This window comes from Macaca thibetana, chromosome 4 (genome assembly GCF_024542745.1).
Source record: "Macaca thibetana thibetana isolate TM-01 chromosome 4, ASM2454274v1, whole genome shotgun sequence".
Classification (NCBI taxonomy): domain Eukaryota; kingdom Metazoa; phylum Chordata; class Mammalia; order Primates; family Cercopithecidae; genus Macaca; species Macaca thibetana.
The window spans coordinates 3297151-3312666 of record NC_065581.1 but is presented as its reverse complement, the minus strand read 5'-3'; the positions used below and the strand labels follow the sequence as shown (position 1 = coordinate 3312666).

The window sequence follows — 15516 nt, the reverse complement described above, 5'->3', positions numbered from 1 at the left end:
GGCCCTTATTAATGTAAGGATTAGAGGCTAACCAGCTGTTAAGCCGCCTTTTCACCTCCGTTTGGGAGACAGCAGTCTTCCCAGGTCATAGGTCTCCCTTTCCTTCTTCATCTTCCTGTTCTGAACCATCTGCAGATCTCTCACTCTCCCTCTCACTCTTTGTCTTCCTCTCCCTCTCTGTCAGTAACATTTTTTGCAGGTTGCCTTTACTTTGGTCTTAGTCCAAGGTAGGATTGAGTCAAAGGTTGGTGTCATTTAAAAACATGGTGGACTTTCTGAATCTTTGTCCTGAGGTTGCCACAAACGGGTGGTGTGTGGGAGCCAGCTTGGCTTCTGCTGACTCTGAGCCTACTGCACGTGTCTATCCAACTTCACATTCACTAATGTCATGCTGGCAGCTTGAAATTCACCATGGTGGGAGCATTGACACCACAAGAATTGGCAAACAGTACAGATCAGGGTTTGTTTTTTTCTTCATAGAGCCAGTTGATAAACATTTATCACACTGATGAGTGCCACTTAAAACAATTTTTTTTGGCCCAGCGCAGTGGCTCACACCTGTAATCCTAGCACTTTGGGAGGCCGAGGGAGGTGGATCACCTGAGGTCAGGAGTTTGAGACCAGCCTGACCAACATGGTGAAATCCCGTCTCTACTGAAAATATAAAAATTAGCTGGACATGGTGGCAGGTGCCTGTAATCCCAGCTACTCAGGAGGCTGAGACAGGAGAATCACTTGAACCCAGGAGGCAGAGGTTGCAGTGAGCTGAGATTGTGCCATTGTACTCCAGTCTGGGCAACAGAGTGAGACTCCATCTATCTCAAAAAAAAAAAAAAAAAGAGAGAGAGAGAGAGACCAGGTGCAGTGGCTCACGCCTGTAATCCCAGTACTTTGGGAGGCCAAGGTGGGCGGATCCGGATCACGAGGTCAGGAGATCCAGACCATCCTGGTTAACATGGTGAAACCCCGTCTCTACTAAAAATACAAATAATTATCCGGGTGTGGTGGCGGGTGCCTGTAGTCCCAGCTACTTGGAAGGCTGAGGCAGGAGAATGGCGTGAGCCCAGGAGGCGGAGCTTGCAGTGAGCCAAGATCTGCCACTGCACTCCAGCCTGGGCGACAGAGAGAGACTCCATCTCAAAAAAAAAAAAAGAGAAAAAAGTTTCTTTCCTGTCTCCTCCTTTTCACAGATTTGAGTGCCTGTTCTGAGCATTGTGCTATGTGTTGGGGATACAATGATAGGTGAAAGTAGACAGCTCAGCTTCCATAGAGCTTAGAGACTTCTGGGGAAGGCACACCCAAACTGATGGAGTAATAATCTTTTAATTACAAACTGAGTTAAGTGTGTAGAAAGATTGAGAGACTAGAAGAACAACAACAACAAAACCCTGACGTAGACAGACTGGTCTGTGTAAGAAAGTGACATCTGAGATAAGAGCTGAGCTTTGAGTAGGAGGTAGAGAGAGAGGCAAAAGAGGAGAGATGTGTGTGTTTTCCAGAGAGAGCAATGGCATTTGCAAAGGCCCTGTGCATGCGGGGCCTGGAATTGATAGCAACTGATATGGGCATGGTGGGTGGTGACGGCTTATAAACCGTGCTAAGAACTTTTCCTCTAATTTCAGAGCAAAGAAAAACCATCAAAGAGTATTAAGTGGGATGAGGGATATGATGCGGTCAGAATTCATATTTTTGAAAAGGCCTCTCTGGCTGCAGGGGGAGCTCGTGTGGGGGGGGAGGGGAGGCTGTGCTGCGTGTACAGGAGAAAGCCAGCGAGGCCTGTAGAAGATGCTGGGTTATCCCAGGGCTGACGGGGAGGCAGACACTCTCGGGAGATACCAAGGAGATGCCCTCAGCCAGCTGAGGTGAGGCCTTGGGAATGGAGGGCTTCGAAGGAGGGCATGTGGAATGAGAAGACGGCCTGGGCCCAAACACTGCACATACAATGGACACTTGGGGCTCTGCAGCCACCCATAGGCAGAGGGGAGGGAGGAGAGCTTTTGACAGGGAAAGGCAGCCTGACCAGAGGTTCTGGAGGAAGCTGGGCCTGTTTGGGAAGTAGACACGCTGGTCTGCATGGGGCTCCTGGGGATGAATGGTGGGAAGTCCTACTGGAAGCTCAGAGGCCAGACAAGGGGGCCTAAGCCTGTTCCTAGGGCTGTCGATAGAAAACATGGAGCCTTTGGAGTGTTCTGGCATTTTCTCTTGCCCTCCTACTCAACAAGGGAGGAAGCTAATTAAATTTCCACACAGTTGAAAGACCCAGATATGTGAAACCACAGGGCTAGAATTTGCCTTCCAATTCAGCCAGCTTTGCCTTTGCTAATTGCTTAGTCTAGGTAAAAGATTGTCCTGGGCATGGCCATGTTTAATATGATCATCTAGTCCAAGCCTTCAGTTTAGATGAGAAGGCTGAGCTGGAGGGCCATTGGCTTGTCCAAAGCTACCAGCCTATTAGGGTTTGAATCCAGTTCTCCTTATCCTCTGCTCCAGAGTGGCCCTTACCGTGGGAGAGGGGCCAGGAAGGGCTGGCAGGGGCTCCCACCCCTTGTGACTTCTCCCTGGCACTGGCCTTTCAGAGGTGACCCTCCCGTTGTTCTTGAGAATGGTGGTTGCTGTATGTTTGGGTTTCTGGACAGTTCTGCTGTGGCTTTGCATGGGTTGGCTTCTGCAGAACACGTGTCTGGGCAGATTTCTCTACTCTCTGCCTTCTTAGTCCTGCTAGCCAGGCCCCCTGTCTTGTCTTGCTGCTCTTAACACCACAGGCCCAAGAGACAGAAAATAAGATGGAAACCTGCCCACATCACTCCCCTGCTTGAAGCCTTCCACAGCTCCCAATCACTTCAGCACCCAGCAAGGGTGCCCTCAGACCTGAGCCCCACATGCCTTTCCTCTCCTCCCCTGCCACTCCTCCTTGTTGTAGGGGGCATCTTGTATACAGTTCCCAGCCCAGGCTCTCTTACTGCCTCGGTGCCTTGCTAATGCTATTCCACTTGCCCGAGCCCCTTCCCTCCTTCCTTCAGCCCTTTGGTTCCTGCTCATCCCTCAGGTCAGCTCAGTCTCCATCTGAAGGATGACAACCAGCTGTCCCCTTATCCAAGCCCTCACTGGACCCTGATTAAAAGGATGTCTGGCCTCTCCCCTCCTGAAGGTCTTTGACTTTATGAGGTCGTAAATGTCTGAACTCACCTGAACTTGATGTCATGAAAAGGGCAAGAGTGGCTGGGTGCAGTGGCTCATGCCTGTAATCCCAGCTACTTAGGAGGCCGAGGCAGGAGAATTGCTTGAACCTGGTAAGTGGAAGTTGCAGTGAGCCAAGTTGGCACCATTGCACTCCATCCTGGGGAACACAGTGAGATTCTGTCTAAAAAAAAAAAAAAAGGGCCCGAGTGGCAGGCCTGGCTTGCAGCCCCGACTCTGCCGCTTGTCATGCATCTGTCTCCTGGAGCATTACTGTACCTGTTTCCTCAACGGTAGAATGGGGTCAGTGCTGCCTGACCTTGAGGGGCATTGTGAGGACAGAGGCAGAACGCTGGGAAGCGTGCCTCACCCCCACGTGCCTGGCATACAGCCCCCACCCTGGAAGCCTCAGGTGCTTTTCTTCCTCCCCTTGGTGGGGTGAGGACGACCGGGGTGAGTCACCTGAGAAGCGCTTTGAGGGGGAGGAGCTGAAGGCCACACCTGGAAGGGCGATTTATTCCTTGGGCGCTGCCAGGTGTCTGCTGCCTTCGCCCAGAAACTGGTGATGTTCAGAGCTAGGTATGCCCTTCAGACAGGAAGCCTGCATCCAGGGTGATGGGAGGAGCCCCACCAAAAAGCACCCTCCACAGGGTTTGTTTATGTGCTGAGTTCCAACCTGGAAACAAAACGGGTCACTGGGCCACAGGATTCAGAGAGAGGCCACGATCAGAAAGGAGGGACCTTCCTGGGGAGGCAAGGCCTGGTTAGCTGAGGCTGAGAGAGGGGGGCTCTGCCTGGCTCTTCACTGCCTCCTGGAGTTCTCAGGCCAGAAATCTGAGTTTATGCCATTTAGTGAAAGATGAGCTTCATGTGTTTGCAAGCCTGGCTTGGGTGTGCTGCGTGAAAATATGGCTCAGAGAGAGTGGAATTCGAGAGAGGAGTTGATGGTGACGTTGAGCCCGTGGCAGCAGAGCTCAGAGAGCACACCTAGGGGAAAGCTGAAAACTGGAGACAGGGCTGGGGCCCCTTCCCACTTGCAGCTGAGATTTTATGGCAGGCCATGGACTTTGACCTCAGTATTGTAAAAACCTTAATCTTCTGCAGGCTGGAGTTCAGTTGTTTTGTTCTTTTGGTCACTATTGATGGGCAGATCTCTCTCCGCACAAGTGACCTAGAGATTGACAAGGGCCTATTTGTCTAGGAAAGGGCAGGGGCTGTTGAGTGCATGAAGTGGATTCCTCTCAAATAAACCATTGCTGTGAGAGGATACCGCCAGCACTCGCCCGTCCATGGCGTCTGCATGGTATTGTATCCTGTCAGACCTCTCTTGGGACTCTCTTGGCTACAAGTGACTAAAACAAATTTAAATTACATTAACAACATATAAAAGGAATTTCTTGGAAAGATGCAGGGCAGGGGTGGAGGGTGGGATCTGAGATCACAAAGTGGGGTGGGAGTGTCTTTTAGGACACTCAGAAGCCATATTATCTCATCCTTTTCTCCAGAAGTGAGCTCGGTTCCCGCTTCAAACTGGCTTCGCCTGATGCTTCTGCTCATGTGACCCCCGGTCAAGCAACGGCCAACACAGAGGCCAGCATCTCTCTGTCCAACACCAGCTTCCTGGGTGCAAATCTGATGCTCAGCATGGGTTGGGGTGAGGAAAAGGAGGTTTTGGAGCAGGGAGTGAGGTTACCCAGGGCTGGGGACGCCTTCAAATGGTGTGACAGGATATGGTTCCGGCTGTTCTTCAAGCTGGGGTGGACGGGTTTATAGGCAGATGTCTCTGGCAATTAATTGAGGGTAATTGAGTATTGACGATTTAACCACTAAATGCTTTAAACAAAGTATTCTCTTCTCTCCCGGAGACTCAGGATGTCACTCACCTGCTGGCTACTTGAGCTGAGTGTGGAATTAGCAGGAACACGAACCTTCTGAGGCCTCTCTTCTAGGAATCATTAAACATGGCCTTCGATACTAGCTCCAGATCACCCAGGAAGCTTGGAAGGAGCCGTTAGACACTCACCAACACAGTGTTGCCAATTGTCACTCCCACCCCTGCCTTCACACAGGGCCAGTCTCCTGCTTTCCAAACATTTCTTCTGGTCAGGGCCAGCTACGTAATTCGCAGGTCCCCGTGGAAAATAAAAATGCAGAGTCCCTTATTGACAGAGCATGTTGTCACCACTGCAGAGCTAAGCAAGGGTTTCCCCAAGCCTCTCCCAGTCTGTGTTTCTTGTTTCTCAGTAACTTCTCTGCCTCTCCTTCATTGTATTTCGTATCTTTTTCTAGATATCTTTTGGTCAAAAGCGAAACACTTTTTGAGGGCCTGCTTTTCCCAGGGAACAGCTTTATAAAGCCCTAACCAATTTTGTTTGGGATGTTTGGTTAGCTCAAGGTGTGCAGTGGCGTGAAGGAGCCAGGGAGCCGTCTTCTATTTGAAAGTGCCGCTCTCTCAATGTTGAGACAGTTGTTTTATTTCTCTGAAAGGAGAACCAAAGAGCTGGGTCACAGAGATGTCTGGTTAAGGTTGTTAACTCGTAGGAATGCTAGTTAAGTGTTTATCAGGTGTTTTTTTGGTTTGTTTGCTTTGTTTTGTTTTTTATAAAGTGGGGGGGGGGTCAGTCCTTTATATAATTTAATTCAACTAGCTAACAGTCATGCTTTATTCCTTGGAAACATTTTTAAAATAGGTGCAAAGGAGATAATGCTGGCTTAAAACAACCACAAGCATCTCAGTGGTCATATCGTATTATGGACGGGTTATGTACTTAGCATCGTAATTTGCACTATAGAGCGTTTCCTCCGAGATTAGATGAAAAGCTGCCTTTTGCGTGTGTTTACAAGATGCTTTACAAATTGGGCGCCCTTGATTGCTACGTGTTGAAGAACTCCACTGTTCTCAAATGGATATACTTTAGTGTCTGCAGTAAGTGGGTTGTCTTTGTCCTACTCTTTTAAAAAATTGTCTTTATTCATAATTGTGGTAAAACTATAATTTATAAAATGTACTGTTTTAGCCATTTTTCAGGGTACAGTTCTGTGGCATTGGATACATTCTCATTGTTGTGCAGCTGGCACCATCATTCATCTCCAGAACGATTCCATCTTCCCAAACTGAAACTGTCCCCATGAAACCCCAGCTCCCCGTTCCCCTCCTCTGGCAACCCCATGCTACCTTCTGCCTCCTTGAATTTGCTTACTCTGGGTACATCATATAAACAGAGTAACACAGCGTTTGTCCTTTTGTGACTGGCTCGTGTCGCTCAGCGTGATGTCGTCAAGGCTCATCCATGTGGCAGTGTGTGAGCGTTTCCTTCCTGCCTTAGACTGAGGAATACGCCATTGTGTGCCTGCACCACATTCTGTTTGTTTGTTCACCCATCGGCAGACACCTGGGTCGCCTCTACCCCGTGGCTGTGGTGCGTGTGTGGCTGGGAACTTGGGTGATGCCCTCCTTCTTGAAGGCAGTTCCGGACAATCCTTCCATCCCTCCCCTGCCCTCCCCTTCAGAGGCAGTGCTGCAGCCGCTCGCGTGGTGTCCCTGATCTTCCTCTCAGAACATCTGCCCTGGGCTGGTGTCACAGATGGGTAGAAGACCGTGTCTGCCCTGGAGAAGGGAGCTCTTCATGTAGCTGGAGACGGTTGGGAAATTGAATATCCCTGGCATGCGGCATAGGACGAGCGGGGCAGGGAATGGGAGCCGAGGGTGTGGGGGTGAACTGAGCACATCCCAGGAAGGCAGGTGTGATGCACCATGAGGTGCCTTGGCCCAAGAACAGGACAAGGTGCAGGGGTGCAGAGGAGTTGATTTCTGTCAGTCGCAGGGAAGCCCAGGGCCTGTGGCATCTGAGCCATCCCCAGGGAGGGCTTGGGTTTGAGCAGTGGAAAGGATTGAGAGAGGACCTCTTCTGTGCGGAGCTGGTGAAGACGGGGAAGGGACATGTGCAGGGTGCAGAGAGGATGTGGCCTAGAGGAGGGTATGGGTCCTGACCCCGCAAGGCCCCCCTACAAAGCCATAGCGTCAGCCGTGGGCATAGCTTGATTTTTTCCTCTAGTAGACAATGAGTCTCCTGAACTTTGTAAGTAAGGAAATGATAGAAGAACGAGATTTTAGGACTTGATGGGAGAGATCCAGGAGAGAAGGGCTCGTGTCCACCCAAGGGGTCTGTCTACAGCCCCTCAAGCCAGCCCCTGAGGTGCTGTACCTCCAGGATACACCCATGTTACTCAGTGCCTCTTGAAAATCACCTGAACGAGTCCCTATCACAAAACACGGCCATCGTCCTACCCAGGGGCCACAGCCCTCTCCCTCTCGACATGTCTGAGCTCCTGCAAAGCACCTCCTCTGCCCAGTGCCCAGTGCTCCTGCCTCCTACAGTCCCCAGCCCAGCACTGCGTGGTCTCTCCTCTGCAGGGGCTGTCAGGCTTGCCTGATGCCAGACCCCACACAACTGCTCAGGGATTTCAGTTGACCTCCCTGGGTAAGTTTCTAGGGCTTCAGAGTACCACAGACGGGCAGCTTCAACAGCAGAGATGTATTGCCTCACAGTTCTGGAGGCTGGAAGTCCAAGACCAAGGTTCAGCAGGGTTGGTTTTTCCTGAGGCCTCTCTCCTTGACTCGTAGATGGCTGTCTTCTCACTCTGTCCTCACACGGTCTTCCCTCTGTGTGTGTCTGCGTCCTCATCTCCTCTTCTTATAGGGACCCCAGTCAAATTGGATCAGGGCCCACCCTAATGGCTGCATGTGACCTTAATACCCTCCTTAAAAGCCCTCTCTTGAAACACAGTCACTTTCTGAGGTCCTGGGGGTTACAGCTTAAACACTGGAGCTTTGAGGGGACATGACAGTAGAGCTCCAGCATGCACCCTGAGCAGGGCAGCTCTGATATGTATCTGCAGCCGGGATGTTTCCCTGAAGCCCTAGGCCTGTGCATTCCCCAACCTGCTGGACTGGCCCTCTCCTGTGGCACCTGATCTTATCTATGCCTTTTCCCTAAATCCCAGTGTTTAGTTGTTGGACACTGTAGCTGAGCGGTTCTTTATCACTCCCTTGCTTCAAATCCTCCGTGGCTCTCCATGACCTTTAAGATGAAGTTGGGCCTGGATGGTAGGTTTCAAGGTCTCTGCCTGCCTCTCCTGCCTCCATCCCCATCATCCCCACAGGGACCTCAGAGCTCCACCCACCTATTTGTTGATTTCCCAAACAATGCTCTGTATTCCCCCATACTCTTCTTTCAGCCCAGAGTCAACCCCTCCATCCTGTTGGCTCCTTCAGACCTTCTTGGCTCCCTCTTCTTCCCTTCCCATTTCCCACCCCTGCTGTCCTGGCCCAAATATATATCCTCAGCCCCTGGGCCTAGCAGGTACTCTGTAAACACTTCCTGCATGGTGCCAGTAAGGAGGTGGTGAAAGGATTTTGCTCTCATCTGGGTGAGGTTGGATGGTTTAATTCTAGGATGACAAGAATAAAAGAGGACAGATTCATAAGTCAGCTCAAACCTAAAGTCACATTTCAGTGAGCTATTGAAGATTAAGAAGAGTTATGTAGCTTATCTGAAATGGCAACTAATCAAACTTGGGCGGATCATACTGGGCTCTGGAGTCGATTATGTCTTTAAACCACTGCTGTTCAGAACTTTAGGTAGGTCACAGAGCCTTTTCTTCACGTGGAACTGGCCCATCTTCGTCCAGGGCTGCGGTGGCTCCAGTGCACTTAGAGTCACCCTGGGGAACTTTCGGAAATGCCTGTAGGACCCCAGCATCCATCGTTTAAAGGAAGTTCTCTGGACAATTTCCACGTGGTATGATTTTGCTCCCAGAGGATACTTGGCAATGTCTGGAGACATTTGTTGTTGTTGTCACACCTTTGGGGGCATGGGGGTTGGGCGCTACTGGCATCTGGTGGGCAGAGGCAGGGGTGCTGCTAAACATCCTACAGGGCACAGGACCGTCCACATCACAAAGGATGATCTGGCCCCAAATATGCCAAGTTTGAGAAACCCTGGTCTAGACTAATAAAAACATTCATTGTATTTCCTGACCACACCCAACAGATGGCCAAGCCTGTGGGGAGGGACAGTGGGACCTCTGCTCTTTAACCCGCCGTACGGGGCACATGGGTGTTCAGGCCGAGGGCGTTTCATCCTGCTGGGAATGCCCACGAGGCAGCCAGGGTTCCCTGCCCTCTGTGAAGAAAGGGCTTGCTGAGCTCCTTGTGGGATAAACAAAGCTCAGCCCACCTGGGAAAGCATGTTTGGGAAAAGGACCATAGTGTATTTACGCAGAAATGAATGTTGCTAATGACCAAGTCACTCCTTGAAGTAGGTGCTTTGAACCTCTACTTAGAATAACAGTTAATTACTAGAAAAGGAAACGTCTGTTTGGAAGTAAAAGGTACTTATTTTCAAAATGTCTCTAATTCAAACTAGCCTTTTCCATAATTAATTCCTATCACGGGGGTTTTATAGTGTTGTCAGCAGCAGGAAACTGGAGCTCTCCCGTGGGACGCGGACTCCAAACGCTGGAGGCCAGAGCTGAACATAAGCACTGTTTACATTTGCTGAGTAACAGATCGGGCTGGCTCCCTCCAGGGACCCAGGCAGCGAGCCTGATGGATCATCTAGTCCTAGCGAAACATCTGCTACCTGTGCCGAGGCAGGCACCTCGTGGCTTTGCCGGCTCCGAAAGTGAGTGTGCTAGGTATTAGCTGGACCCCGTTAGGTCACCAGAGCAACCCCTTCCCCAGCAGGATGAGTCCTGCTTATGTGATCACAGCACTGTCTGCCTGTCCCACTGTCTTGGCCCTGGACTTGGTAGCGTTGTCTTCCTTTTTGAGTGTTCTTGATGCTCTTGGTGCCTCTAGCACAGGGCTGTCAACAACGGTGGTGGCAGGGGAGACTTAGCTGGGTGTCCTGGCAGGGGCCCATGTCTGACTCTCAGAGCTGCTTTCAAGCACGCAACAAAGATGTTCAATGGGAGCCCATCTGGCGAGAGGGAGTGAAATGCAAGAAGGTGATGGGTTCCCACAGGAGCCTGTCTGGGGCTTACTGGTTTCTGGAGCTCTGTTTCCTGGAGTCATCAAAATCTTCACGAAAAATTAGCTGTGCGTGGTGGCACATGCCTGTAGTCCCAGCTACTTGGGAGGTGAGGCAGGAGAATCATTTGAACCCTGGAGGCAGAGGTTGCAGTGAACCGAGATGGTGCCACTGCACTCCAGCCTGGGCAACAAGAGCAAAACTCTGTCTCAAAAAAAAAAAAACAAAAAAACTAGTAGGTTCCAGAGTGGTTTTTAAAATTATAATTTCATTTTAAGAGAAGATTTATTTGTAATATTTTTCTGGGAAGTCCCATAAGAAACAACTTGTCAAAAATGGATATCATCAAGACTGAGGGAATTTCGATGTGTGTGGTTTTGTTTTGTTTTGGGTTTTTTTTCTTTTTTTTTTTTTTTTTTTGGTTTTATGTGTTTGCTGATAATGTGTTTAAGTATAAGCAAGTGGTTTCTCTGTTTAATTCATTTCTCATTTGCCTTCTTGTTGTTCATCGTTTATAATTCTTTTGGGGCAGAGTCTTAGATAAGTGACCAACGGGAGGGTGGTGAGGAAAGCCAACGGCAACTTTGATGATGAATCTCATTTTTAATAGCAGTTTTTGGGAAGCTGAAATGACCTTTGACAGCCAGAAGGTTACCAGGGAATTTGCAGACTGAGGATCTATGGATCATCTTACTGAAAAGAGGTTTTCAAATCTTCAGAAGGCATTTTCTCCTTGAGGGCAGCGACGACATACAGCAGCCTTTCTCTTGCGAACTGTTTGAATCTATATAGCAAACACAGCGGCCTCATCTCATGGTTCAAAATTATATGGGGGAAATACGGCACCAGGCATGTCCTGAGCAGCGTGTGACATTCAGATGTTTACTGAGCCACCAGTTTGTGCACAGCACTGTGCTGGGAGCTGCTGGAGACGGGGAGGATGGATCTGTGAGTGTGTCTGGAGAACAGGTAGTCCCAGGAGGTGGGGGGCGGGGTGCCAAAGGAGTCAGCCTGGCAGAGGGGTGCACTGCGCATGGAGATAAGGAAGAGAGTGAGTTGGGAATCCCTGGGATGTGTGCCCTGTAATGGAAGGAGTGGGAGAAGACATTTATTTCAGTTAGGAGGAGAGAATGGCACAAGACTGTGAAAGGTTTGAAAGCTTGAGGGGGGTCAGTCAGGATGCTGCAAGTCGCAGAAAACCCTGCATCAAACTGGCTTTAAAAAAATACAGAAGTGGCCGGGCGTGGTGGCTCACGCCTGTAATCTCAGCACTTTGGGAGGCCAAGGCAGGTGGATCACCTGAGGTCAGGAGTTCGAGACCAGCCTGGCCAACATAGTGAAACCATCTCTACTAAGAATACAAAAAATAGCTGGATGTGGTGGTGGGCACCTGTAATCCCAGCTACTCGGGAGGCTGAGGCAGGAGAATCACTTGAACCTGGGAGGCAAAGATTGCAGTGAGCTGGTATCACACCATTGCACTCCAGTGCGAGACTCTGTCTCAAAAATCAAAACAAACAAATAAAAAAACACACAAACAAAAGTATAGATGACATTTCTGGAAGTCCAGAGATAGGATGGGCTGTAGTTTCCAGTTCTTTCTAGTTCTCTTCTAGGTCATCCTCTGCCCTGGCTTCATTCTCACACTGTATTAGCTTGCTGAGCTGTATAACAAATACCAAAGAAATGCATTCTGTTACAGATTTGGAAGTTGGAGGTCCTAGATCCAGGTGTGGGCAGGGTCAGTTTCTCCTGAGTTCTCTCTCTTTGGTTTGCAGATGGCGTCTTCTCCCTCTATCCCCACATGGTCCTCCCTCTGTGTGTGTCTGTGTCCTCATCTCTCCTTGTAGGGACACCAGTCATGTTGGATTAAGGTCCTCTCTAGAGACCTTACTTTAACTTAATAATCTCTGTAAAATCCCTATTTCCAAACAAGGCCACATTTTGAGGTTCTGGGGTTCGGATTCCAGCACATCTTGTTAGGGGCAGGGCGGACACAGTTCAGCCACAGGGCCTCTTCAGGGAGAAGGGAGGGAGTTGCATCCCTGGAGCATGGGCTGAGTGTGTTCTCACGTCACTGCTGCGGTAAGTGGGCTTTCCATCTAGTTTGTCTGTTGTAAATCAGAGATGTGCAAGTGAAGGCAACTGCTAGCACTTCCGTGGGAGTTGGCTGCTGTGTTCAGAATCCAGATGGTGACAGAAGGGTGCAAGTACTAGAGGGAAGGGTAGGTTCCACCTCTGTAGGAGAGGTAGCTGGGAGCAGGGGTGGGAGTGTGGATACCTGTCACAGGGGAGGAGGAGGGAAAGGAAAGGGGGAAAAGGGAGAGAGGGGGAGGGGAAGGGGAGCAGGGATGGTGGAAGAGAGGGGAAGTGGGGAGAAACAGGAAGAAGAGATGGGGAAGGGAGAGGGAAGGGGGGAGAGGGAAGAGATGGGGAGAGGGAGAGGGAAGGGAGAGGGAAGGGAGAGGGAAGGGAAGAGGGGAAGAGATGGGGAAGGGAGAGGGAAGGGAGAGGGAAGAGATGGGGAAGGGAGAGGGAGAGGGAGAGGGAAGGGAGGGGAGGGAGGGAAGAGATGGGGAAGGGAGAGGGAAGAGATGGGGAAGGGAGAGGGAAGGGAGAGGGAAGGGAGAGGGAAGAGATGGGGAAGGGAGAGGGAAGGGAGAGGGAAGAGATGGGGAAGGGAGAGGGAAGGGAGAGGGAAGGGAGAGGGAAGAGATGGGGAAGGGAGAGGGAAGGGCAGGGAAGGGAGAGGGAAGGGAGGGGAGGAAGTGTTCATTGCTGCAGGTTGGCTGGGCTGAGTGTTTTATAGATGCCGAAGCTGAATCCTGACAGCCCCCTGAGAAGTGGGCTTCTCTGTGGCTTATAGCAAAGCTAAGCCACCTGCTGGAGCTGAGATCTAGACCCCAGCAGCCTGAATGCCAGCCCCTGCACACCGCCCCTCTGGGCAGGGGACTTCCAGCATGGGCCCTTCACTCCCAGCACCGCTCCCAGTGCCCTTACTGCCTGGGTTCTCTGCCCGGGTTTCTATGGAGCAGTGCGGATGGGGTGGGGCTATTTTTCTTGCCTTTGGTAGAGTGACAGTAAGGCTCCTGTTTGGAACTGACAGGCAGCCCATAAGCACACCTGTTAAGAACCTCAGGCCTTGACATAGCATCTGTGTGAATCGTTCACATCTCTTTTCTGAGCTCTCGGCCTGGAGATCTACTTCCTAAGCACAAGGGAGGATACGATATGAGCAAATGCCCCTCTCCTGGAGGTTGATCCAGGCATTGCAGTTATTCTGTTGGTGGATTGGCCACACCCCTCGCATCTCCTCTCTTCTGCTGTCTGACCTTGTGCTGTTGGAGGAACAAAAATGGATGCTCCTCGCAATCCATCAGATATTTCTGCCCTGTCTTTGAGACCCATTTTAAATAATTTCACATATTTTTTTTTTTTTTTTCTGAGGTGGAGTCTTGCTCTGTTACCCAGGCTGGAGTACAGTGGCGCGATCTCAGCTCGCTGCAACCTCCACCTCCCAGGTTCAAGCTATTCTCCTGCCTCAGCATCCCGAGTAACTGGGATTATAGGCACCGGTTACCACGCCCTGCTAATTTTTGTATCTTTAGTAGATATGGGATTTCACCATGTTGGCCAGGCTGGTCTCGATTTCTTGACGTTGTGATCCACCCGCCCTCCCAAAGTGCTAGGATTACAGGTGTGAGCCACCGCACCCAGCGCTCCCCCCCCCCCTTTTTTTTTTTTAAACAGAGTTTTGCTGTCTCGTCCAGGGTGGAATACAGTGGCATGATTTCGTCTCACTGCAATCTCCGCCTCCTGGGTTCAAGCGATTCTCCTGCCTCAGCCTCCCAAGTAGCTGGGATTACAGGCGTGTGCCACCACGCCCGGCTAATTTTGTATTTTTAGCAGAGATGGGATTTCACCTTGTTGGTCAGGCTGGTCTCGAACTCCTGACCTCAGGTGATCCACCTGCCTCGGCCTCCCAAAGTGCTGGGATTACAGGCATGAGCCACCATACCCAGCTTTCACAGAATTTTTAAAGTGGAGGCATAATGACCACATAGTAAAATGGACAGATGTTAACTGTATAGCTTAGTGGGTTTTGACTTGTATATATGCCCATCAACCACCCCCTAAATTAAGGTATTTCCCTCACCCTAGTGAATTCTACGCCGCCCATCTCCAGTCAGCCCACCCCTTAGGCAACCACTGCGTTAATATCTATCCCCATAGCATGGTTTTGCCTATTCTGGAAGGTCATATAAAGGAAGCCTGTGGTCCGCCGTGTCAGTCTCATCCCTGGATTCCTGCGTGGTACTGTGTGCATTGATAGCTGTTCCTGTTTGTTGCTGAGCCGTATTCCACTGCATGGGTAGACCACACTGTGTTTCTCTCTCCACTGGTGACGGATACTGGGCTGTTTTCAGCCTGTGGTGATTATGCATAGACTGCTGTGCACATTATAAGCTGAACATTGTCGATCCTTTGTACTCTCGGCTCCCCCTCTGTTCTCATATTTAAAAGTTGATTGGCAGAATCAGGGCAGCCAGTGAAAAGTCTTGACTTATTTATAAGCTAGGCAAGTTTCCTTCTTTGTCTTCTCAAAATTTTTAGGGTAGGGAGCAGGAGTGATGGGAGGAATGTGGGGAGGGGATTACCATTCGTTAGAGGCAGGGATCCCTGGCCCTAGAGAGTTGTGGCCCCTGTGTGACCCCACAGCTTCTGGGACTCACTCCCTAGGGCTGATAAGGAGGCCGTGGGAATGGTGCTAGTACCATTTGGGCAGGGAGCAGCCACCTGGAGGTGGCACTACCAGTCAGCTGCTGTTTGTGTCCCAAGGGGGACTTAGCAGCTGTTCTGAGGAGTTTCCTCCTGTCCCTGCAGGACATGAGAGTGGCTTTGGCAGCCAGGCCCTCCACCTCTCTGTAGGCATCTCTTGCATGTGAGGATTTGGTGGAGACCTCTTTATCCTCCCTTTCTGTAAGAATGACCTGGGCAAGCCTTATGAGCAAAACTCAAACAAAACAGGTGGGGCCTCTGCTGTCATCCAGCCCACAGCTAACTGCAAAGAGCCACAAAGGCCCAGCTTGTAGGGTTTCAAGCCAAGGAGGGGAACTATTTTCTGATGGAACCTGCCCTGCAGAATGGTATGTTCCCTTCACAAGGTTCTGGAGGCCGCTGGGGAAGTATTTCCCAACAGGGGTGAGTTAGTGAGAGAAGGAGGGCCAGGCCTTCTGATTTGCCTGCTCCTTGCTAAAAACCTTAAAAAGAGCAATGAATTGTAGGCAGGCATTTCCACCACATT

General features: G+C 50.5%; 4 protein-coding genes across 22 annotated transcripts in view; 2 read left to right on the top strand and 2 right to left on the bottom strand.

The window, feature by feature from the left end:
- The window catches only part of LOC126952529 (tubulin beta-2A chain), a 759189-nt gene that overhangs the window by 463066 nt on the left and 280607 nt on the right, over nt 1–15516 (top strand). The window contains exon 1 of one of the 15 annotated variants that reach the window (XM_050787249.1): nt 11037–11047. The exons of the other annotated variants lie outside the window; for them this stretch is intronic. The gene's annotated coding sequence lies outside the window, so the exon portion shown is untranslated. Of the gene's footprint in view, nt 1–11036; nt 11048–15516 lie in introns of those variants that run through there. 15 annotated transcript variants of the gene reach the window in all.
- Nucleotides 1–15516, bottom strand: part of PRPF4B (pre-mRNA processing factor 4B) — a 908191-nt gene that overhangs the window by 635786 nt on the left and 256889 nt on the right. The window lies entirely within an intron of this gene.
- The window catches only part of FAM50B (family with sequence similarity 50 member B), a 667415-nt gene that overhangs the window by 408205 nt on the left and 243694 nt on the right, over nt 1–15516 (bottom strand). The window lies entirely within an intron of this gene.
- The window catches only part of SLC22A23 (solute carrier family 22 member 23), a 190238-nt gene that overhangs the window by 7439 nt on the left and 167283 nt on the right, over nt 1–15516 (top strand). The gene's annotated exons all lie outside the window — the stretch shown is intronic.